Source organism: Ambystoma mexicanum, chromosome 4p (assembly GCF_040938575.1).
Source record: "Ambystoma mexicanum isolate Mex_15411 chromosome 4p, UKY_AmexF1_1, whole genome shotgun sequence".
Taxonomy (NCBI): Eukaryota; Metazoa; Chordata; class Amphibia; order Caudata; family Ambystomatidae; genus Ambystoma; species Ambystoma mexicanum.
Window position 1 is genome coordinate 210,457,389 of NC_090927.1, and position 26,522 is coordinate 210,483,910.

At 48.8% G+C, this 26,522-nt stretch overlaps 1 non-coding gene across 1 annotated transcript; it reads left to right on the forward strand.

The window, feature by feature from the left end:
• Nucleotides 1–10,875: 10,875 nt before the first annotated feature.
• Nucleotides 10,876–11,037, forward strand: LOC138459988 (U1 spliceosomal RNA). The gene has a single exon (XR_011262760.1). It is a non-coding gene; the product is annotated as a U1 spliceosomal RNA (small nuclear RNA).
• The last annotated feature ends 15,485 nt before the right edge of the window (nucleotides 11,038–26,522 follow it).

Consider the following 26,522-nt stretch of genomic DNA (forward strand, 5'->3'; position numbering starts at 1 on the left):
CAAGACACGTGTCCCTGGGGCAGTTATGTCATCTGCTGCCCCGAACAGCCGGGTGTTGGCAAGTGCAGGGGCAGATGCACCCAACAACACCCCGGTTGTGAGTTTGCCAACCAGGACCGTTGCGTTCAATGACCTTGCCACAGCTGATGTTGCTGCGCAGGGTCCATTAGAGGGCACCCAGATGCCACTGACACAAGTCAGGCCTTTGGTCGTCCCTCCACCTGCCACTCCCTTGGCTCAATCCACCGAACCCACTGGCCATACTGGTCAGGGCGGCATTAGCCAGCCAGGGTCTGCGCCACAGTCCAAGAGGAGGAAGGTTGCACCTGCAGCACAGGCTGGGACCCCACACACAGCCACGACCTCCTGCACGTCGAGGAAGAAGCCTTTCTGCAAGCAGGAACTGGACTTCCTCGTGGGGTACGTGCGGGGCCACAGCCGTGACATGCTAGTGGGTGCCAATAGTCAGACTACGGCTGCCCAACGTGACACCCACTGGAAGCATGTTGCGGAACATGTCAGTTCATTCGGCCATGAGGCGCGCACGGGCAAGAGTGCAAAAAGCGTTGGAGTGACATCAAACGCAGCAGTAAGGCTAAGCGTGCCTCTAATTACAACTTGACTCTGGTGACTGGCGGTGGGCCTGCACCAGAGGAGGAAGAGCTCACTCTGCATGAGGCACTCGTTGCGCAGTTCATACCACCTGAATTGGTCGAAAGAGTGGGAGAGATGCTGGACTTTGATGCCCAGTCCAGTGAGTGTTGATGCGTGTTTGTTGAGGATGTGTGTGTTTCACTTGTGGGATGTGTTGTGCATGATTGCCACTACATGTGACGTGTACATGGTTCTGATGTGTAAGTAATGCAATGCTTCCGTGATGCATGTCTGCTCTGCTGGATGGTGGACATGTGGAGCAGACGGGGACTGTCCGCATCACCACTATTGCACCCTACTGACATGCTGGTTACAAGTATGCCCCTCCGGTCCATGTTCCAGCTCACTGGCCCTTCTGCCTGTGGCGTGGGGTGACCTTCCTCTCAGCCCAGACACAATGTCATTGCATGACTGACGTGTATGTCTCCTCTGCCTGCATGCGGGGACTCCATGTAGGCATGCTCCCTTGCCCCTCCTCCGCCACTCTGTACCCCAGTTCCACCTTTGCACTGGTCTGCTTCAATCTTGCCAATGTGTACTTTCCTGTTCAAGCGTCCTGTGTAGATGCTAACTTCCAGCGTACAATCTGCCAGACATATGCCGTGTGGTACAGCCTTAGTACTTGATGCAGGGTATCTCACTTGTACTGTGCATAGGTCAGATGTCCCGCAGGGACATGAGTGCCCATTCATGCTCCATGTGCATTGCACGCATGCCCCTATGTGTCCTTGACTGGATGATCACTGTAATACAAGTCCTGGGAGACATACATTGCATGGCATCTCATCAGCCTTCCCATGTCAACTGTGGGTCAGTACTGCGTTGCACACATGTTTAGGGTCTGACAATCTGTGTAGCTCACATGCCTCAGCCTGTTCAATGGCCAATGACTCTGTCCAAATGTTGTTGTGTCTTCTTCACACGTGGGTGGCCTCCAGAGTTTTCATCATGTGTCCTGCTTACTGTCCCATCATCATTTGCAGTGTTGTCACTTGAATCACATTAAGCTGTTGATGCCAGTCAACACTGCCTGTCAATACACAGGTGTATGGTCAGCCTTTTGATACCATGCTAGGCATCCCTGCTTTCGTACTTGGGTGGAGGGGTGCTTGGCTTCTAGATATGGTACACATTGAATGCACAATGCACGTGATGCCTGAATTTGACCTTGCACTGCCTTCACATTTCCTGACACACACCATGGAGTCCTTGTACATGTAGGTAGTGAGTGGCGTGCACATTTTCTGCACTGCATAGACCCACTTCCATGGAAACTGCCACCTTTCAACAGGTCTGATCACAGAAGCAATTCAAAGTTGACCCAGCATGCATGCAAGGTTATATGTTGTGTGTCACATGTCTGCCTGATGCGTTTGTTGTCGGTGTGTGTGTGTTTTGTTTGCTTCTGACATTTGTAGTGACCTTTTTTCTCTCTATTTTTCAGGTGATGACGCAATGGAGGCAGAGGATGGTGTTGTCATGCCAGACACAGAGTTGTTACCACTACATCAACCCGGCACAAGTGGGGGTCGTGGGGTGGTAGGTCACGAAAACCCCCAAGTGCTACAGTCCATCTTGTCTCTGGCTGCCTATGAGTCCAGCCTTGATGACGACTCTGGCGTCCATGTTGAGTTGGATGAGCATCAAGTCCATGTGTCAGGGGTGAGTGATTCTGATGTGGACACTCCTCTGTCCGCGACACCTGCACTGAGGGATCAGACAGTCAGGGGTGAGTGATTCTGATGTGGACGCAGGGTCACCCTCCACACCAGTCACTGATGTGCCTGGGACATCACGTCGACGGGGGCATGTAGTCGTGCAGCCGCGGGCGGTGCCAACACAGCGAGGACCCCCGGTCCTTGGGTCGCGCAGGGGTCAAGCCCGGCAACGCGGTTGCCGCGCGCAACCGCAGTATACTGAGTGGGAGCAAGACATGACTGCTAATTCAGAACGGCAGGGGGCAGCAATGGAGAACATCACTGAGAGCATGGAGCGCGGGGCCCGATCTGTGCTCCCCCCTGCTAGGCAGGTGCTTCTCCAGCAGCAGGCGGCACGGTCCACGGCCCACTCGCTCAGGCTGGGCATGGCGGCCTCAGACAGGGCACGCCAGGCTGAAATGTCATCTCTGCATCAAGCAATTGCTGCTCACGCAGAGGCGCACATGGATGCCCTGAGGGAGGAGTATGCTTCCCTCAAATCCACTCTGGGTGTCCTTATGATGTCCCAGAGGCAGCGGGCAGAGGAGAGGTTTGCACAGCTTGAGCGTACCATCTCGGCTGAGCTACAGGCTTGCCGGGAGGTGCAGCGGTTGTCCAGCCAGGCCTTGCAGGAGGAACTCCGTGTTACACGTGCTACCTTGCAAGAGGAAGCACGTGTATCACGTGAGGTTCTGCATGCAGACCTACGTCACATCGCCACACAGAACCAGGCTCACCCGTCCGGCAGACGTGCTGCCGACGAGGGGCAAGCTGCGGCTAGGCGTGGCCAGGCTACTGTGCCACGTCCTCCTTTCCAGGATGAGCCAGACTCGGACGACCATCTATCTCCCACATAGGTCGGGCTGTGCAGACGTTGAGCCCATGGAGGTTTTTTTTTGTCTCAGCATCATCGCATGTGGGTGTTGAGCGGCACCCTGTACCTCCCCCCTCCTGGGTGCCTCCCCTCCCCCCCGGGTCGTATGTGGCCATTTTTGATTTTTCTTTTAGTTTAGTTAGTTAAGTTTCTGTTTGATAGTTAGTTTAATTAGGTAATGTAGGTTTTTCATAGTTAGTGTAAATAGTTAATATAGTTTAAAATTGCTTGTCTATCGTGCTTTCATGTGACGGTGCGGTGCTTTGTGGCTTTTGAAGGCATCCACTGTCTGTTCCAGCTGGGCCCTTCAAGCTTGTCTTGTGTATGTGTTTGCTGCTTGGGGTCCTTGACTCACATATGCCACTCCTGCCTCCCTTATCCATGGGCTCGCAAGGATGGCTCGGTGTGACAGCCTATTACACAAGGGCTTTGGACTGTCATATCTGTGGCATGTCTGGTGCTGTGTGACTTGTGTAGACACCCCTAGTGGGGATGATTGCTGTGTTATTGTCCACTGTTCAGCTTTTGCTAGATGGGGTGTTTCATGATTAATGTGTATATTCATTGCTATGCATTGTGTAGTATGTTTCTTATCTTTACTGTACACATGCTTGTTGCAATTCATGCCGTAGATAGTGTGTTCCACACTTTGGATGTGAAAGACGGACTGATGGTGTGATTTCTGATGTAAGTCTCTGACATGGTCCAGTAATGAGATGCCTGAAGAGACACACACAGATGACTTTAAAGCATTAATCATGTGTTTCATGCCCTTTCTGCAGGGGGATGAGCCTCCAGACCACCTTTGCCAGCAGACATGGCCCATTGGACATCTGAATTCTGGACACGTTTGTTGGTGCCCACATGCACATGTGTGCACAAGCAGAGGCACAGGGATTGCAGACCTACATCCTAGAACTGCTGACGTGTTCCAAGGAACTCCAGGCAAGTTGAGCAGCACAGGGGGGCCACAACACAGCAAAGCTTGCACCAGGCGAGTTGCACATGCAGGCTTAGTTACAGCACTGAGGGTGAGCTTGGACGAATATTGGTGTTGAAGCACACAATGCAGCTCAGATGTGTTGGTGGACTGATGGCTGTTGATTGTAAGGTTGTCTGGGACACCTGCAGGGGCAGTGGCACATACCCTCCGGTACACCAAGGTCCATTGAGGCACTTGTATCAACCATGTAGCCTTCTGAGACATGGAAAGGGGCAGCTCACAGGGACATACAGCAAGGGACATACTCGGGTGCAGTGCATGTTTCGGTCATGGTGGAACACGACTTGTTCTGAAGTCATGCCTTGCTATATGGGTCTGTCTGCTTACCCAGGGAACATTGCATGTTGTGTGAATTGTGACACATTGGTGTTCCATTTGCCACGCACCCACCGGCGGCTGACTTACTGCATTGACTGTGTATGACCCATCACAGGGGTAATGTTACACATGGGTACGAAGCATCTACACCAGATTGTCTGTTTGTAGAGTAGTTTGTTGCTATGGGGCATGTTTGGTGGTGTGTTTTTGTGTTATGGGCATGGACAGATTATTAACTGTGGCTCTCTTTGCAGCATTGCAGTGCTCCTGTAACCGGACCTGAGAGTGCGCAGGCAGGAGGCCAGCACTCAAAACCAGAGCTAAGTGTCTTGTTGTTTTTCTTTCAAACTGCTCTGCATAAGCTTGCTGGGGGGTGCACTAATGCATGGATGAATGTGTAATTCAATTTGGTATGTTTGTTTTCCCCTAATCACCCGGAGTCCTATCCAATTTTAAAACATGTACCCTCTACCCGGTGTTCCTGCTTCCCGTACCTATCCAAGCAACGTTCCCTAACCCTCTTTCCCCGCTGGGGTTGCGGATGCCTGTTTAAGCCCCAAACTTGCAGACGCCAAAACCCTAGAGGGGGTGGTTGGTTCGTGCCACTCCTAAGCCTGGACTACAGAAGGCCATGACAATGATGTCCAAGTTTTTTCGGATTGTGTATGTGTTCATGCAGGTAGTACATTTTTGTGCATTCCCTACTTTCATGTGTCATTCCTCCTCCCCTCTCCTGCCACTCATTCCAGTTATCCAGTGTGCCAACACCTGTCCCGACTGCATATCCCTGACCCTCCTTCCCCACCAGGGTCTCAGAGGCCTGTGTGAGTTTGACCTTGCAGGCACCCAGGACACGGTGGGGGTGGTTGTTTCGTGCCACTCCTGCGCCTGTACACGGGACCTGTGACAGTACACATCCGTTCATGGTGCATCATTCTATGTTATGTACCACACATGGTTCACATCCTGTTGTGACATTGTTTTACTGTGCTACCTTGGTTGTTACATTATTGTGGTAGTACTTGGCCTTTGTGAGCTACTGCTACGTCAAGTCATCTACTGGAGGGTGTTCTGGTTCGTTTTTCTGGGTTGGATTTTGTGATTTTGCAAATGAGGGTGGACTCTGAGGGTGCAGGCACCGTTTTACACACAAGGTGGGAGATGGTGACGAAGGGGAAGGGCGATCCTGTGGCCAGGTGAAATTGAGGGTTGAAGGCTCCATGACCAAGGTGCAGTTGTTCAGTGGGTCATGGTCATTTGTGAGGGAGGGGGGGTTGTTGTTGATAGTTGCCTTGCCCTGCAGTGTGATGGGAACCCTGACATTGTAATTGTGGTATCCTATGTACATGTTGTGTTCTGCTGATCAATGCCTGTTCATGTGTTGTGTTTACCTTTCAGGTGTGATGGGATAGTTGTGGTTTGACATGCTGGGGTGTACACATGGTGAATGTTCACATGTGATGTGTAGAGGACACTGATGGTCACTTGATTGCACATGCATATGTTGAGTGCATGTCCTTACTGACCCACACACTTGCACTATGATGCACTACATGTACAACCACCCTTGCATATCCACGTGTACACTCTGTTTGCTTTCTGGTGCCCACTGTGTCCCTGCAGCACATGTTCTGTGACCAATTATGGATCCTGTACATGCCTAATTTGCTTTTTGATGTGGTTTGTCACTTAGATGTGATGCTCATGGTGTGCATCACACACAATGGCTGTTCACTGTGCTGTGCGCTGAGCAGTGTGTTGCAGGAGTTGGACACAGCACACAGAAGCTGCAGTGTTGATTTTGCAATGCACAATGTGCATGTAGACAGGCATTCATTGTTATGTTACGTCTACAACTTTTGTAATGCATTTGGGAATTACTTATTTTGGGTGGGAGGTTGTTGGTCAGTCATTTCATCTGATTCCATGTCAGGCATCATTGTCTGATGCACTGTACATTTTTGACATGGCAATGTGTACCTTATTGGTACTGTGTTGGTGTATGGGTATTGCTTGCCATGTCATCTTGTGGTTTGGGAGGGTTTGAGTGACATAACAGTGATGGTCATGGCCTGTTTTGCAGGTGTGTGTGATTCACACCTTGCATGTCAGGGTCATCCGCTTCTCAAAGCAACTAGCTGGGGGTAGATCTCACTCCGCGGCAGGGGCCTCCCTCTGGAACAGCCTTCCTACCTCACTGGAACTTGAGGAGAACCATCTCCGGTTTCGGAAGCACCTCAAGACCTTCCTCTTTGCTTCTGCTTTCTCTCTCCCTCTCCCTTGCAAAATTCTTCACTGGAACTGCACTGGATCTGCAACTGGGCCACTCTCACCAACCTCGGCCCCTGGCCCAGCCACTCTCCACTTGCACTGCCTCCCTGGCAATCCCTGCACTGCGGGACTGTCTCTCTATCCCTACAGCCCCCCCTTCCCAGCACTTGTCTGCACTTACCTTTGCAGTTGCCACCAGCTGGCCTATTTATTTGTTTTTTAGTCTACTTACCCTGTACTGCACTCCCCCTCTCCCCTTCCCCTTGCACTTTTCCCTTCCCCCTACCCCTGCACTTGCGCAATCTAAATGACACCTGGCCTAGTAGTATCGTTGTCTGTCTTCCCTTGTTCCCCCCTCCCTGCCTCGTCGCACCTTGAAATACTTGTGTATAAGCACGTTACAAATGCCATATCATGTCATGTCATATGTGTGCCTTTTGGTCACACAGGATAGATTGTGTTTATGTAGCTAGGGATGCAGACAATGTGGCACTTCCATGGCAACTATCTCAGTGTGGTAGGGTTGTGACAGTTGACAGTTTGTCATCATCGATTGTCACCTGGTATGTACCAGGCCTGTGTGCACTCCGCAGGGGTGGGAGTTTAGGTGAAAAATGTGGCCAAAAGCTGGGTCCGGGCTTCCTCGCCACGTGCCCTGTCCCCTCCCATGGGCAGCGCCTGTGCCTGTGGTTGGGGATGTGGGGGCACCACCATGTCCACCGGTACGCCCTGCCATGTTGCAACATTGTGCAGGACACATACTGCCACAATGTTCCTGCACACTAGAACCATCTCCGGTTCCGGAAGCACCTCTGGGGGGTGCATAGAGTAGCTGCCCGCCAGAGCGGTCAAGGGAGCGGACACGTGACTTGAGCACTCTGAATGTGCGCTCCACTATGGCCCTGGTTGCAATATGGGCGGCGTTGTATCTTACCTGGGGTGGTGTGGTGGGGTTCCGGATTGGAGTCATCATGTGGTTGCTCAGAGGGTAGGCACTGTCCCCTGGGGAGGTGTAAATGGTTGTGATTATTGGGGTTTGTGTATTTGTGTGTGTGTGTGTGACATGCATGCATGTGCAAGGGCATTTGTACTCACCTAGGAGCCATGTGTCGCCATGCTGCCCAGCTTCCAGGGCCCGGCTCAGGGCGGACATTCTGTATATGAAACTGTCATGGGTGGAGCCAGGGTAGTTTGCATAGACAGAGGTCATGATTCCCTTTGCATCGCATACCACCTGTACATTGTTGGAATGCCAGTGCTTCCGGGTTTCGGTAGATGTGCTCAGTGACCCTAGGTGGACGTAGGGCCACATGGGTGCAATCTATGGCACCGAGCACTTTGGGGAAGTGTGCCACCCTGAAAAAATCCAGGACAACGGCTTGCCTTTCTGCGGGTGTTCTGGGCATGTATATGTGCCTGCGGACTAAGGGGCGCGCTGTCATGATTGCCAGTACCTGGTGTAGGCAGCGTGACTGCGTGGCCTGTGAGACACCCCCCACTATGGCAGTAGTCCGCTGAAATTACCCAGTGGCCAAGAAATGCAGGACATTGAGCACCTTCTCCAAGGGGCTCAATGCTTGGGAGCAAAGGTGGGGGATGTAAGGTCATCTTCCCACTCCCTGACCAGGTCTAGGATGATATGGGGTGGAAACCTATACCTGCCATAGACCTGGTCGCCAGGCATCCCAAAAAGGCTTGTCCGTGGTGCAAAAATGCGTGCCCTGGCTATTCTCATCCTCCTGCGGTGTCCCACGATCAGTGCTGCGACAAATGGGGCATTCATCGTAGCTGTATATACGTGTTTGTTGTTTGCGCGCACTTTTATACTGTGCGTGGGGACGCTTCCGTCTGCCTTCGTGTGGCGGACGCGTTGACGCCTGTGTGCGTCTTTTGCCGTGCGCGGGTTTCCCGTATTCGAATCCATGAATACGGGTTGTTCGCGTGCGTGTGGGCGTTCCGTGTAGTTCCCTGCAGTACTTCCCCAGTTACGCCTTCTTTTCCACGCGTTATTCCCCATTCCGCGTGTTATGCCCACTGTTCCGCCCACTTTGGTTGTGTAAGCCGTGCTACGTGCGCTTTTGCTGTGCGCGTAGCGCACGCCGTGTGTGTCCGCGTGCGCCCTGGCAGGATTTGGCGCACGGACAGCGGGAAACACGCGCAGCGTCTTCCTTGAATCACACGCGTGCATGTGCGCTGGGTTTCTCACGCTTGCGCCACCTTGCGCCTGCTTGCGCTGGGATTTTCGGCACACGTTTGCTCCATGAATGGACCCCTAAAAGTCACCGAATGAATGAGTACACGCTAAGGTACTATATCAAGGTTGTCCAACGTACGGCCCGCGGGCCACAATGCGGCCCGCCAAGCCATTTTATGTGGCCCGCCAGGCCGTATGTTGGACAATGCTTGAGTAAAACAAAAAAAACATTTTTTTTTTTTTAAATGTGCCTGTGCGCAAAACTACTCTGTGCTCTATTCGGGACACATAAAAGAACAAGACGAATGAGAATTCTGAGCGCACACTCACTCTACTAGACTGCTATCAGCATCATCAGTCACAATATTTTTGGGGGGAGACTTGGAAACATTGGCACAAAAGGAGCCACTCTGTGCTGGATCACCATCCTTTCACCAGTAAACCCGATTCAATTACCATGGCCCCCTTACAAATCCCAGCCATGCTGTGATTGACCTGTGGACACATAAATAATCGTATCAATAAACTTTCTCTGCCTTTTTTATGGCGAATGCCAATTTCGCCACATTCATTTGGGTCAATTTTATTGCTTTTTTTACCACAAAAACCGGTGGCAGAACCCCTGCACCCTCACTTTCTATATACGTTACCCAAAATTACCATCTATATTTTTTTGGTAAAAACGCGTAAAAAAATGCGTCAAAAAAATGTTTTGTCGAAATTGCCATTCAGCAAAAGTGGGCAATAGCAAATAATCTACACACTCAAGAACAACCTTTCAAAAAATGCTCTCCAGAAATGTATAGAAAGGAAACAAAATCCAAATCCAAATCAATGGGAACCAAAGTTTTCGTTTGTTAGTGGATTGAGTTTGTTCACAAAATGGATCGGAGTACACTTCGAATAGTTGCTGCAGCTCTGGAGAAAATACGAGTGGTATGATAGGTTATTTATAACGCGCTTAATACCCATGCAGCAGTGATCCCAATCATAAAAGTGAAACAGGCAAGCCCAACAGGTATAACTTATTTTCACTCTTTTGGTAGCGCAGTCTGAGGGCAGCCTATAACCTTCAGGAGAGGTGTGAGCTAATACAGTTGCAACACAAAAAACAATAGTACTATGTTCCCAAAATACCTTAGTTCTTGTCTTTCGGATCTCAGCAGAGCCAGGCTTTTCAGCATCAGACCAGAAGCATGGGTGCCTTTGCGCTGGGCTGGGGTCAAGTTGGAGAGCAGCAGCGATGGGCCCCAATGATGCAGTTCTGTTTGGCAGTGGTGCTGATTTGTGGGTAGAAAACACTGGGAACAGTAGGCCGTGCCAAGTGGATGGCACTGGAAGACTCAGTGACCTCTGGGCCCTGACAAGGGAATACTTGCCATTGGCGCTGTGCAGGCTCGGCTGACACAACACGGCATATGGTTACGGCAAAGATGTGAAAGCTTCAGCATTGTCATTGAGCAGAACTCTGAGATTCAGGGGTGGTGGAGCGTCGAGGTCCAGGATGATTATGATGGTGTGAATGGGGCCAGCGCTGAGCAGCTACGCTCAGGAGGGCCATGGGCCCGTGTGGGGCTGACAGGCCAGTGGGCAGACTGCAACATGCCTGCTCAAGCCATTCTGCTATTTATACAAATCTCGGGCCGAGCAGCACCTGATGGGAGAAAGAAACTGCGCTACAATCTGCTCTTCTGCTGGGCTCTGCCTGCTGGAGCTTCCCCCTACACGCGGGACAGGCAGCTCTGCAGACGCTCAGAGCTTCCGGGGGTTGGGGGGTTGGGGCTGGGTCAGGGCCTGCCTTCTCACCCTCGCTTAGCGGGGCTTCCCAGAACTGACTCAACCACTGCCCTCTTGCATGCAATTCATACTTAGCTGGCAGGGGAGAATGTGATCTCAAGGGCAGATCTCCCAGGGTGAGGCTTACCCATTGCACATCGGATTTGCTGACCCCTGCTATGTTCCCAAATGCGGGATACACGACTGCATTATTTCTGGTAGTGGGGGACTGCGTTCGCGCTCTCCCCCCCGATTTATTGGTGAAAGAAAAGGTAAAGTGTGCACTAGGCCTGCTAGGTTGCATACTTTTAGATTGTGCTCACATTGCGTTTCTTCAATTAGGTTCACCTTTGGGTGATCGCTTTTCCACATTTTATCTGTTGAATTGAATTATGCTTCTTTCATCATCACAGAAGTAATGTGTATTACAGAGATAAGCTGCCATATGTATTGGGCACACTGCACATGCTCAGGCAGCATCAATCATGCTTTGTACAGGACAATGCTGGCCTAAATTGGGAAAAGCCAGCATAGACATGTTGCTACAGAGGCATATTTTGGGTACAACCAGCATGACGATGTGTTACATCAGTGACAGTGCTGTCTTACACTGTGGACACATTGATCATTAAAATGTGTTGTGTTGTAAAATGTTCTTTTCTGCTGTTGGTGACATGGAATTTTCATGTTCCCCATTAGAACTGATTGTACACTTATGGCTTTTTGGTCACCTTTTCTGCTGTAAAATGCACCTTTTCAACCCCATATTTGAAAAATAATTCTTGGGGGGGAAACCCCCCCAAGCCCTCCCTAGACCCTTGAAGCTCCCTCGCTACGCTCGGTTGCCCCCACTATTTCAGAAAAATATTAACACATAGACACTGAAAGAAATCACAAGCAACTAACCTTTGATCACTGCCCATGACACCAAAAGCTATCCTTGGGACTGCATGGCTATCACTGCCTGTGATGCTATTGTGTCAAAGGTCACACAATATTGCTTTTTAATATACTGCTTTGGGTGAGGTTGTTGACTTTTGGCTCGCCGGCCCACTGGGTGACAAAAAGTTAATGATTCGGCCCCACATTCAAAAAGGTTGGACAAGCCTGTACTATATCGACTGATTAATGGTTAAGGCAGACCGCGTACTTTGGTCAAGTGGAGCTGGACCCTAGTCGGCGGCCATGTGAAGCAACATGGCTAACCATGGAATATTCCATAAGTTCAGATGGGAACATCGTCAATTTGGGGGTGATGATGAGGGTGGGCGGGAGGGTTGTGGGACTGGAATTGGTTATTCCTGTTTGGGAAGAAACTCATTATGGGTTAAGAGGGGGGGTTGTGGCCTCTGGAAGGTGTTTGATCCAGATCGTAGTTTGACGAAGGTTAACTGTTTGTTGAATGTTAAAATCGTGGTTGCTCTGAGACTGGCGCTGACCGGTTCGTACCAAAGTTATAACCCTAATGGTCGAAACAATGTCAAAATATCTCCCTATAATTCACTGGTGATGGGTTGAGGATAAAATTGCTTACGTGGAATGTAAGGGGACTAAATAATCAGATGAAAGTCAAGAAAATTGGTAATTACATTGCCAGACATGGCCCCCCAAGTCCTGATGTTGCAAGAAATACACACAATGGGAGTCAGCAACATGCGTATAATGCCCAAATGGGGGAATCTACGGTTCCATACTGACTACTCTTCTCAGTCTAGAGGGGTTACCACTCTTATTCATCCAAGCTTGGGATTTGGGCTGGAGGGCCACAAGGCAGATCAACTGGGCAGATACGTTGTTGTATGGGGAAGGGTCACTGGCCAACAATTGTTTCTGGTTAATACATACAGGCCCAATATAGACCACCCTACTTTCTATATGAATGTATACCAGATGATCGTTGCATATCGTGTGTCCAATGTGATCTGGGGCGGAGATTTCAATGTAGCGCTAAACCCCGCACTAGATAGATCCTCGAAAACCATTAGAGCTCCGAGTAAGACAGCCCTGACCCTGGGTCACATTCTCCCGCAGCTTTCACTTGTGGATGCCTGGCGTGAAATACACCCTGTGAGCAGGAGATACACATACTACTCTTCGGTTCATGACTCTGAATCCAGAATTGACTATTGGTTTGTCTCCTCGGTCATGTCTACTGCATTGCAGAAGTGTGAAATTTTGCCCCGCACGTTCTCTGATCATTCCCCAGTAATGTTGGAACTAATGCTCCGAAATGCCCCCTGTCCCGCAAGAAGGTGGAGAATGCTGAATGGGATGCTGGGAGACCCTGGGGTGGTGGAAGCACTGCATGTCGAGATAGCAGAATTTTTCACCCACAATGTGGGAATGGTGGGAAGATACTCCACAGTGTGAGAATCCTTCAAGGTGTGGATCAGGGGAGTGTTTCTGTCTAAGTCTGTGGGCATGCTGAAGAGCATACGTGCCGAGCTAACGGACATTGAAAGCAAATTAGATAAGCTAGAGGAAACCTACACCCATACACAAGACAGAGAAATATTGACTGACATACACACGCACCTACAGGAATTTGATAAGCTGACCACCAGAGAGGTACGCTAAGTGGGAGCCCCTATGCGTGCATTCAGATACGGGGGGGGGTAACAAGGCTGGCAGAACACTGTCCAACCTACTCAAACATTATAAGCAACCTAACCAGATCACTAGCATACAAACACCACAGGGGGAGGTACTCTTGAGGGAGGAGGATATAAATATAGAATTTGTTACATTTTACAAAGAACTTTACGCAAATAAGGATAAGAAATCACACACAGATATTAAAACATACCTTAGTGGCTCTCGCCCTTCCAAAACTTCCAGATGACGATCGCTTAGTGATGGAGCAGCCGGTGACTGCCAAGGAAATTGCGGAAGCACTCAAAGCATTGTCATTGGGCAGGGCACCGGGGCAGACGGGATAGGGGCCGAATTTTATAAAGAGTTCCGCGAAGAACTCGTGCCGATACTTATGCTGGTATGGGAGGAATCCCTCGAGTGCAACATAATACCCCCATCTATGAGAGAGGCGGTGATAACGGTGCTCCCCAAGCCTCGGCGACCACCACAAGATGTATCGTCCTACATGCCCCTGTCAATATTTGCAAAGGTGATGGCCAATCGACTTTTACCGGCAGTTCCTACTCTTGTCCATCCCGATCAAAATAGGTTTATCCCTACAAGATCCACGCCCCTAATACTCCACAGGCTTTTTAGCATAATGGCACAAATAGACCCGGGGAGAAGCGCAGTGGCCATATCCCTTGACGCTGAGAAAACCTTTGATTCGGTTTCATGGGTTTACCTCCTGGCTGTACTAGAGGCATTTGGGATGGGTCCCAATTTCATTAGATACGTAAAACTGCTATACATTGAACCTTGAGCTCGGGCGTTAACCAATAGATCCATCTCCAAACTGTTTTTGTTGGGCAGGGGCACTAGACAGGGATTCCCCTTCTCGCCCCTGCTATTCGCATTAACCATAGAGCCAATGGCAGCTGCGGTACGACTGAGGCATGAGGCATGCAGACAAAGGGATAATATGTTATTATATGTCTGTGAGCCTGAGATAAATATAGCACCCATAATGGTGGAAATACAAGAATTTGCAACTTATTCCGGGTATACTGTGAATAGGGTCAAGTCGGAAATATTTCCGCTCACACCGGCCACCAGACACCCCGACATATTAAATGGACTCAAGTGGTCGGAACAGCACATCAGATATTTGGGCATCCTTGTGTCTAGGGATAGACTCACATTGTATTCAGATAATTACGAAACCACGTTACAGACTATAAATACAAAGCTCCAGATCTGGGGGGCGCCTTCCAATATCGTTATACGGCAGGGTCGCCATCCTTAAAATGGTAATCCTGCCCAAGCTGCTCTACTTCTTTGTCAATATCCCCATATGGCCGGGCAGGACTTTTTTCACTAAACTCTGATCCATGGGGGTGGCATTCCTCTGGAATGGGAAGACAGCGAGGATAAGCTGGGAAAAAATGACAGAATCATACTCCTCTGATGGTATAGCAGCCCCCGACTTTGAGCTCTACTATTATGTTGCTCAAGCGCAATTTGCAAAATATTGGTACAATGCTATAAATGAGGCACCCACACATGGATAGAAGAATACACCACACACCCTACGAATATACAATCAGTCATTTTTGACACACAATACAAGGACACTTGCTAATACAACCCGTATAGCTGTACGGTCAGGGCATGGGAGGCTATATACAAAAGACTGAAGTTGGAGACATCCTATAACCCAGAAATACCCTTATGGAATTTCCTGGGCATACCCCCTACACATGACAGCACTATACAGGAATCCTGGGACCCTAATAACGAAATGAAAATAAGGGTCATGTGCATTAATGGCAAATTTGCGACCCTGGGGGAACTGCTGAGGGCACTGGGAGGTGGGCCACTTAGGACACTCCAATATTACTGTATGAGATCGGCATTTCAGAAAAAATTGCCACTATTCCCGGATGAGCCTCGGCCACACCCATGTGTGCAGTTGGTAACCGCTACAGAAGGCCTGGGAATCTCCAGACTGTATTCAGCAGTGCAGGCCGATACCCCCACAGTTAATCAAATTAAAGAGAAATGGGAAAGAGACTTACAGATGCCCATTGAAGAAGAGAAATGGACCAGATACTGCTCACTCACTTATAAGGTGTCACTGAATTCTGGGTTAATCCAATTCAAAATATTAAATAGGCTACATTACACGCCAACTAAAATAGCAAAATATGCCCTGGAGGTCTCTGATGCTTGCCCCAAGTGCAATGCGCCGCAGGCAGGAGCCTTGCATATGTACTGGGAATGTCCGGTGGTGGCAGGCTTCTGGAAGGATGTGGCTGTGATGTTGGAAGAGATAACACAGGTCCCCCCTGACTTAACTCCTCAGAAATACCTATTTGGGGACATTGGCAAGCGCTCTGAGAAAACTAGAAGACTGTTTAATATTTCATGTGCGGTGGCCAAAAAATGCATCCTACAAAAATGGAAAAGTACTGGTCCACCCAGCATGAACCAATTTCTTCGTGAACTAACACATGTTAATGAAACAGAAGAACAATATGTCTTGACCCAACCTCCAACATGTAGGCCCAAAGATATATGGTGTCCATTCAGAGTCTACCTATGCAACATGATCTCCGATGATGATGAGTCTCTGTAATTTCGTGTGTATAAAATAACCACAAATGTATATTTATTGATTGTATGAGGTGCGATGTGGAAGGTGCTGTGTATCACTCTGTGACCACTAATAAGAAGAATTAAAAAAAAAACAGAATCGGCACTGCTTCAACAGCTAGTGTCACCGGCTAGGCTCAAAGAAATATTACGGCTTCCAGAAAGCTGCATGAACTCCTTTCCCCTACTCGACGGGCTCGGTAGGCAGATCTGGTCGAAAACTTTCAAGGTGCTTAAGGTGAACCGTCCCTACTCTTCCAACATGCCAATAGTTGCAGATGTGTGTGCGAAAAGAGATGACCTGGGTGTCTACAGACGTTGGGAGGAATGTGGCATCTACACCTGAGGGGAAGTGTATGACAAAGGTAGTTTTAGGGACCTTGAAAATATAACTCAGCAGCACGGCCTGCCCAAGGGACAATTTTTGAGATACATGAGGGTGAGGGGAGTGGAAAAATGTAGATGGGAAGGGTGGCCCGAAGAACCAGAAGAAACAGCACTCCTGGCTCTGATCTACTTGCTGGAAGATGGCTGGAGGCATGTAGCCAAACTTTATAACTGCCTGCTCGGTGGATCCAGCTTTAGAAACCCAGACCTGAAACTGAGATGGGAGACGGATGTGGGTTCTGAAATTATTGACACAGATTGGGGCCGAGTGCTAGGTTTCCCTAAGAATGTATCCCATAATATCAGGTTTAGACTGCTGCAGATGAACTTACTCCACCATACATAGATGACTCCTTGTAGAGTAGCTAAATTCAGTAATAACACGCAGTCCATCTGTCCCTGGTGCCATCAAGATAATGCAGACCTTATCCATATGTTTTGCAAATGTGTGAAAGTGCAGGTATTCTGGTACCAAATTGAACAGGCTTGCAAAGATATGACTAGTACGAAAAGGAGTGCCTGTTGGGTGCATACCTTAGACAAAGCAAACACAAACATGTTGTTAGACTTATGGATTTAGTGTGTATACTTGCAAACATATGAATTGTCATGTCCTGGAAATCCCCTGGTGACCCACAATTCAAATTATGGTTTCACAAATTTTACACTTGGTGCGAAGCCCAAACAAGAGCTTGGGCAATGTCATTGCGTCCTCATGATGATAGCCTGGTTGACACTTTTGTGGCTTGGAAATTATTAGTCTTCCCTACGTTCCACCCATCGGATGATAAACCACCTTGAATGCCTTACCCGCCCACTTTACGTTTCACTTTAAGTAATTTTGATTATTTCCTCCCCTGTCTCTACCCATGTCCGGATTCACATCCATATACGTGGCCACCCTATATCGCTCACGTCACTGCCCCGATCCGTAAGTAATGTTTTCCAATTCTCACTTTGTGCCCTGACTTAAGTCTATGCATGGACATTTTATGTTCTTACGTTTGCTTGTAAGCTTTATGTTTATTCCACTAAATGCTTTAGAAGGACCAATGGTGCACTTACAATTTCTGTAACCTCGTCTGTATTGTTTTTTGGTCATTCTGAGTTCAATAAACAAATTTAAAAATAAAATAGGGACATCATATTCGTTCCTTTGCAGCAACTAAGGACCAGCTGACAGACGCAAAAGATGAAAGGAACAGGACAACGATGGGGACTAGCACTTTTATGGCTAGAACCAATCATGAAGGAACCAAGGAAACAGTGAATTCAGCCAATCCAGCGCAACCACCTCACCTTCCTTCTCCAATGCAGCACTTAGATTGTGTAGGGCCACAATGGCGTGTATCAGGGACCCATTGTCCGAATCATGGGGTGGTAATACGTGCAACAAGAAGTCCCTATCTTCGCGCAGACCCTGCCCTCCATGGCAGTGAGTAGGTCCAATATATAGCGATTCTGAAGTGTCATTAATCATATGTCCCTCAACTCTTCCCTAATGGCAATGCGGCCATGCTTCACTATCTGAATTAGCTCCGAGCACACACTTTCTGGAGCCATTTGTAGTTTGCCGCAGTCTATATGCCTGAAATAAGCAGGGAGGTAATAAAATGTTCTGTCTTACTGAACAAGGGATGGCCTTGAGCTTCTCAGTGGAGCCTTTCAGAAAATAATTTGAGGGTTTATGGCGGCGGAGGCCCTTTGATCGGCTTGCCCACTGGTGGGTAGAGGGCACATTTGTGACTGGGGGTGGGACGGTCACATTTATAACAGTTACATGGGCATCTGGCACAATAAGGATGTGAGAATGTAAAGTCATTGGGGAACAAAATCCTTTCCAAAACAGTGGCAGTTGGACATATGAAGAGCTTCCACAAGTCCAGAACATGTACATAAGTGCTGCAGTTCCTCCTTTGAGCTCTGGAATCTCAAGTGTCCTGTTACACTGTCCAAATGAGATGTCATTGAGAAGTCCAAATCTGATGTATCAATGTTAAGAGAGTGGATCCATGTACCATATTTAATTAATGTTCATGTTCATGTACACGTATTGATGCATGTGTAGGACATTTTCACCAACTGTGAGTACTGCATGTACTGATGCTATGCAGGCTTTCTAATTAACAAATGACAGCATGGTTAGGATGCGAGTAACTTACTATGAGCAAGCTTAGCTTTAGATTGCTGCATACATTACAAACATTGACAAGATTGAGTGACTTCTGGAGTCAACTTAAAGTTTGGCGTTACAATATATTGAATACCTTTTCTTAGACAATTATTCATGTTAGAGTGAAAGCATTGATTTAATATCTATTGACAATGTTAAATAGCCATTCAAAGATGGTTCCCTTTATTCCTAATCACGCTCATGAAAATGTAAGTACCATCATGTGACCAGCGCTACTCATCTCAGCAGCACGTCACCATCCCCGGACCCAGCCATCATCTAAGGAAGGAAGGGAACGAAGTTAGAAAACTGTTCAAAAGACTCATTATACTTACCTGTCGGACTTTTGCCAGTGAAGTAACTAGGCAGCAACGAGCCTGCATCAATCAATGCGCCTCTGCGCTGAAAGCAGGATGGAGAGCACACTTTCCAAGAAAACAAGGTGAGCTGTGGATCAAAGGGAAGGGTTGGACTCCGGGAAGAAGGGGTTCAAGCACACAGAGACAATAGGGAGTTAAACTCTACCAATCCTGTGTTTCAGGCCCAGTCTCCAGTCGAGTAGACTCCAGGGAAGGGATTGAGGTCGTAAGAGGTCAGAACAGGCTGAGTGACATCCCCGTGGATACCAGGTGAGCGTTACAATTCCATACCCTTACCATACAATGCTGTATGTCGCCATTCCATTTGTCTATGTGTTCTGAAGGCATCATGAAGCAAGACAGACAGCAAATTAAAAGCTCAGACAAAATACTTTTATTAACCTAAATGTCAGCAAGAGGGAAGGCCTAACTTGTCACTAAGGTGAGATTTCCCTACCTAAAGAAACAAATGATCGTCTGTGTCCTTGAGTTCAACTTAAAAGTATGTCTGTGTCCAAAACCTATGCTTGCCCTCACATCTAAAGATACATAACATGTAGGGATGTCAGCAACCACACAAATATTGTTCAAAACAAAGTTCTAAGCCTCTTCCAGCTCCTCAGCTTATATTATAGCCCTTCTTTAAGTTCAAAGCACCTTCACTAACAGGACCTCAGGGATCCTTTCCTTAAGGGTAGCACAGTCTCAACAAGGATCTTGGGATTCCCTTCCCCAACTTCAACACATTTCCAAAATAAGGCCTGGGGGTTCCCTTCCGCAAGTTCAACACAGTTCTAAAAATAATATCCAATTTTGCTGGTTTTCAGTAATTTTTCCAAACCAACTTTGCAATTCAAACAGGGCTTTCCGGTCTAGGCGCAGTTGTCGGACCACATAGTCTACCCATCACAGTTCATGTAGACGAAAACCCTTGGCACTTCATTATAGTCACTGGTTCTCTTTAAAGTTCCTTGCAGTCACCGGCTCCCTCTTTAAACCTGCACCATTTAGCTGCTTGCAGCAATTGCTCTCTTTAGCAGCCTCCTGGGCTCTGCCTCCAAATGACTTTAACAATGTTCACTTTGGGGAGATTTTCTTTGCCTCCGTAACACACTTTCAAAATTTGCAATTGTGTAGTATTCCTTGTACTTCTTACTTGTTTTAAGCAAGCCCTGGTTACTGGCTTTCCTTCAATTCTTATTCTCACAATGTTCATTGATGTCTCGATTTGGTTTTCTTTATTGTCAAAATTGTATTTCACTTTCCTTTCATTCATACGATAATGTTTCATGTGCCTCACACAACTTTAATTCTGTTCAGTATTCACAATTTGCAGGTAATATTAAGCAGCTTGTTCTGGTTTCATAAAACTCTCCTTTGGTCTCCTGACCCAACAAACATTTGCCTCTCTCCGATTGGCATCCTCACATGCCCAAACCCAATCCCCTGGTTTGCATGACATTCGCTCACGGTCACTCACCGGTATCTGGCAACTCCTCCGGTTGCCTCTGGTTCTCTCATTGGTGTTCGCTCGCTCCCTATCGTCCCATCGGAAACCTTGATGAGCCTCCTCCAAACCTTCCTGCTGTACACTGTGACTCCAATGAGTCTTCAGTGTCCCTCAGCTCCAACGGGGATAACGCAGCCTCATAACTTACAGGACTCAGTCGGGCTGCGGCTGTTACGCTCACCTGGTCTCTACGGAGGCATTTGGGCACGGTTGCAGCCCTCCCCGAACTTGAATCACCCTCCTTCAGGCCTTTCCCTCAGTAGAAAAGCTGTGAGCGGTGGTATGTGGTGATACTGCTCCTGTATGGAGATAACAGTGTGTGAGTGCGCCAATCTGTGATTGTTGTACCTCTGGAACCCTTCACCACAAAGTACGTTTCTGTGAGCATGCGCCGGCCCATAATGCTCACCTGTGAATTATGGAAGATAAGCTCTCCATCCTGCTACATCTGGCTGGGGCACGTCGAATGGGATCTAGTTCCTTTACTGATCCCTGATAAGGATTAGTCCATTCCAGCTGCGACAATGCTTCTCCTTATGATTGGTAAGCCTTTCTTGAGCTCTTGTGATGCTGTTCGTTCTGTTTAATGTCTTTATATGTAGCTCCCATTTATGCCCGCAATAATGTCTCTCTTCTGTTTGCTTCCCTTAGATGGAAATGCGGCCTAAATGCAGCTGTGCGACGCGAGACGCAGCCGGATGGAAGATGGACGCTACTGCAATGTTGACAGCTGGTAAGTGATGTTTTAAGGAAAAGAGCGAAGTATGGCGAAGCACAACCTTAAACTGACTGTTTTTGCGATGTCTAACCTTGTCTTCTGTTTTACCTTGCAGGCGCTGCTGTCGACGATGGAGCATGTCGTGCTGCGGTGCCAAGATGAAGATTTCGGCATTCCGGAAAGTGTAAAGATGAATACTTGGTTCGCCAAAGAGATGTACAGGTAAGAACAGCTTCCCCCAGTTGGTAAGTATGCTGGCAGGAAGCAGGATGTCCAGGAAGCAGGATCTTCAAAGGTAAGTCTGACCTCAGGCGACGGTGAGCGTTACGCTGCTTGCAAGTGCAGAATAACGAGAAGAGTCTGTCTTGAGGATTGGGGCAGCTTATATAGCTGAGATCGTGGGCACGCCATTAGGGCCGGCTTACCAGCCACACCCTGCCACTCCTAGAGAGTGAGCACGTGCGAAGGCAATCCTTTAGCAGCCACACCCAAGAATAGACTTGGGGCTGCTTAATGGATGGAATGTTCAAGGTTAATGCATCCTGCTTAATGGATGGAATGTTCAAGGTTAATGCATCTGAAGTGCTATGTCCGTAATAAAAGCTTTTTGGTGTTAAATGGATGTTCTTGTTTACTTTTGTTCATGAGCCAAAGGGGCCAGGACAGTGTCCACCCAGGTCTCCTGTGCATGTGACCCCTGCATGCCTGTGCCCCTGACTTCATGACCATGACAGCGGCATCTCTTGGCGTATCCTACACTGCTTAGTGCCCTTTTCACTGAGCAGGCTCCTTTCTCCACCCGGGAAACGGTCTCCTGCTTGCTGGGCTCTCTTTCCCAGCTGGATTCTGGCAACCTGAGTGCTCTCTCCCAGCTGGATTCTGGCAACCTGGGTTCTCTCTCCCAGCTGGATTCTGGCAACCTAGGTTCTGTCCCCGAGCTACATTCTTGCAACCTGGGTTCTCTGTCCTTCTGATTGGCAATTGGCTCCAGGAGTAAAACCTTAGCCTGACCCCAATTAGTGGCACTTGCCTGACTAATATACTGATGTTTTACAGTCCTCTTCCTCGTCTCGGTATTAGAGTGATAAAATGATATGTCAGTTTGTACTGCTCCTAGTCCTCTCTTCCTCGTCCCAGTACTAGAGTGGGTTAGACATGGGGAAATTAAGGGAAATGCTTTACTATAGCCTATAAAGGGCAGGGGAGGGGAGGGTTGGTTTTCAGCAGTAAAAGGGGGATACCATGTCTCGCCTTTGGATAGCCTCTCCCCAATCCTGATGGACCCTCCACCCAGGTGATCCTCCCTCGCTTCTCCACCCCCAGGGTCAGGATCCAAAAGGGATGGCCTTTCCCTGGCCATCTGAAAACAGGATCCAAGGGGAGTAGTGTCACATGCCTCGCTCGCCTGCCTTCCTGGAGGCTATGGAATACGTGGCAGCTTCACCGCCATTGAATTGTGCCATCCGGCTTCTTTCTGTTTCCTGCAGTACAGCTCTAGTCTTGTCTGTCTGTTTTCTGTGTTCCCTACTTAACAACGCCCACTCCTCGGCTTTGCGCATTGCAACGCTTTATGTGCTAGTGCTTTGCTTGCTTTCGTGCCTTTTAGGTGTTTGAGCCTAATTTTTTTCCCTTGTTTGCCCAAACGGGTCTCTCCCTGTTCCTCTTTCCGCCTCCGCCTCCTCCTGTTCCTTTTCTGATCTCGTCCCATTTCTTTCTCTGCCTGTGCTCTTACAGGTCATCCCGTGCTCTCCTGCTGCTGCGGTTCTCACCTGTCCTTTCCGAAGTCATTCTCCCATCCTCCTGCTCTACCCGCCTATTTCTTTTCCTTTTCTCTCTTGCGGTGGGCTTGTGCCTATCCCTTTCTATCTTTTGGAGTATTCTATCTCTTCCGTTGCTTTTGCTATATTTCCTCCCATTGTATTGTCTTACCTTCCATCTGTCCAGAGCCACCGCGCACTTCTTGCTTCCGCTTCTGCTCCATTATCCGCTGTACTCCTTTGTTCCGCTCCGGAACACTTCCTACAAGGCTTGTGGGTGGCAAGCCAACATTCTGTCTCCCTGCTTGCCGTTAACATTCTCAAACAAGAAATGGAAGTGAGCCAATCAGCGATGAGTAGTGAGTCGACTAAAGACCTTGTCATTCCCTTTTCTGGATTCTGTCTGCTACGTAGCCACACTGGCCACATCTTGTTCCAAGGATACCTTACTGCTGTGAACTATCAGATCAAGGATACTAATCCACACGGATCACAAGAGGTTTTTTCTGCCATTGGCTTTTTCCTCTCGCAGGCACTCTCGGGATGGGGTCCTTTGTCCACCTTTTCTATTAAGGCGGCAGAGTGGCTTCTACCCGAGGGAGGCCGTATCTCTTCAGGAAAAAAAGAAGAGACTGGAAAAAGAAGGGACATCTGCAGGACACTTCTTCCAAAGACACAGGTGAAGAGGAGGGGGAGATTGATTTAAGTTCTACTCAAGAGGAGAAAGACAAACTTGACAAGTGGTGTGAGGATACCCTCAGGTTTCTCACAGTGTGCACATGTTTGAAGAGCAAAGGGCTCCATCTATTTTAAGGGTTAGGGGCATTGGGGGCATGGTCTGGGCTCATGCAGTGAAGTTGTGACTGCGTGAAGCTCCCACTGAGATCCTGCTTGATCCTCGTAGCTGCTTTTCTAAACTGCTCATACCCGTATTAAAATACACCCCTATGTGGGAGAAACCAGTGCCCAACCCGCCAGCCTTTTTCCGATGCAATTCGGAGCCGGCAAACAGACTAATTTGCACGGAAGCCAGAGCCCCCTGTGCTCCAAAATGGCAGCTGCCACAATGATGTGTGGCTAACAAACCGGCTTGCGAACACGGCCGAGCTGCATCGCCTGTGAATGACCGGACTTTCCCTGAGGGCCCGTCGGCGGTACATCTAGCATATGCGATTTGGACGCTGAGGGGGCGATTCGGCAGAGCCTGGAAAGGAGCCTCTTGCGCTGCAGGGTAAGTGAGCTGGGACAGGCCCTCTGCCCTCAGCTGAACTGATCAGGGTGCTTCCTGCTTGGGGTGCTGCCCTGTGCCCCGAAGTCAATATGTGAAGGTGCAACATCCTGCTGCTCAAACCTGAAGAGGAACCGCACATATAAATACGGCATCCACTCCACACACTGCAGCCTTACTGATGTGGTGCACAACCCAGAATCCACCGTCCTTAACTGACTCTCCAGGTACAACTGCTATGGGTCCTTGCTCTCTCCAGTTTCCCTGCCCCTTTCCCCCTGCTTGCACACAGCCCCAGCACTCACGCTTCACGTTTGGGGGATACTACCTGGCGCCCCTGGAGGAGTCCACCTCATGGACCAGCCGCAGTCGGCCTCTCTGTGCTGATTGCACCCGCTGTGACGGCAGGGTCTGCCGGGCCCTACTGAGCCGTTTAACTGTGGGGACACTGACAAAAGGAATCCACTAACTGCATCTACTGTGTGCCCATCTGTCCTTGCTACACTACAGCCACTCCGTGGTTTACCTGTTGTGCCTGTTCGCCTGCCTTTGGTGGGCCCCTCTGTGGGAAGGGTTACATCATCAAAACTTGTGTCAAGGGGTCCACTAAAGGTTGTCCTACCACCTCCTTCCTCCGGGTTCTTACTGAGTGGTGCAATATTACATACATCAAGCTGTCCCTGCAGCAGACCTCCTACCATGTCGCCTACGAAAAATAAGGGGAAACCCACCATTATGGATTCGTTTGCTGGTCAAAGTAAGACCTATACTGCTCCCAAGTGTCGACCGCCGACCAACCAGCGCCGTAGAGTCCACCCATGACCCACAAGACAACCTAGTCCCAGCCGCAATTGCTTCCCAGCCAAACTCCCTTGAGACCAAAATAGACACGGTCAAGGTTGATGTGCAATTGCTCCGGCAAGAGGTCAGACAGTTGGCTTAGAGGGTAACATCGGCAGACTCACTACTGAATGACACTGTGGTCACTACCAAAGACCTAGAGGTGAGAGTAAAACAACTGGAAAGGAGGAATGTCTCTCTTGAAATACGTGCAGAGGATGCCGAAGGCAGATCATGTAGGAGCATTATACGCGGGCTGGGCCTGCCGGAGGGTACTGAGGGGCCAGAACCGACCTCTTACATTGAAAATCTGCTTCTACAAGAGATTGGCCCTGTCAAATTTTCGCAATGTTTTGCTGTCAAGAGAGCCCACCGGGCACTCCAGAAAATGCCACCCCCAGCATCCCATCCTAGGCCTTTGATCACCAAAATCCTTAACTTCCGTGACAGGGAGGTAATTTTACGTCACTCCAGGGAGGGGGTTGGGATATCACAAGACAGTTCTAGAATTACTATCTATCCAGACTACTCTCCTGCAGTTCAGAGGGCTAGAAACCTAGAAACTCATTTGTGCCCATAAAGGCGAGGCTTAGACAATTAGGGCTTAAATATATACTCATATATCCTGCGAGGCTGAAGATCCTTTACAATGGCAAATCATACATTCTTGACAGTCCTGAAGCTGCGACCATGTGGATGGAACACAACAACTTGTCCAGTAAGGGTGGCTCTGATACTTGATAAAATTAATGTGCAGAATAATCCCCCTCCATTACAATTATTCTTAAAACACTGTCAACCCCTTGTCGATGTGGGTAAATCTGTTTGAGCAGTCAAGCCGACACTGAGCCCATACTCCGCTTGCAAACTTCCGCATTGGCTCGACCTTGACTTCTGGTTTCCCTTGATTAATGCTACTGAATCCAAGACTTGAGGCTGCTATGTATGTCCTTCTTTGTTCAGTGGGAGTGAAACCCTGTTACCCACTGTTGGTCTTATCCACACGGTTTCAGTTGACACTATTACTGGCCGGTTGCTGGTCCCGCTACTTGGTACACCATGGCTACCCCAAGCCTTGGTGGAACCGGGATGCCTGAACAATACGGTTTTGTTAGGCAATGTTTTACAGTTTTGTTGTTTATGTTTTGTTCTTGTTTAAACCATAAATCATGGCTCACTGGGGAGGGTATCTGAACTAACTGGAAGGCATTGGGGCTCCTGTCTCGCAACAGCACAGATGATGCTTAACACACCATGAACCGTCACATTGGTATGTTTTTTCAACAGGGCCTGGGTCAAAATGGGAGATTTGCTTCATGCAATAGTGTAACCTCCCGAGCCCCACTGAGATTCCATAATGCAGGATGGCACCATGTCTGCCATTAGAATACTGTCTTGGAATGCGCGTGGTCTTAATTCCTACCTTCGTAGAAATTGGGTGAAATCCTACTTGCAGCACAAGAACATATCTATAGTTTTAGTACAAGAGAGCCACCTACTACCGCAAGAACAAGAGGTGCTCTTGAACCGCTGG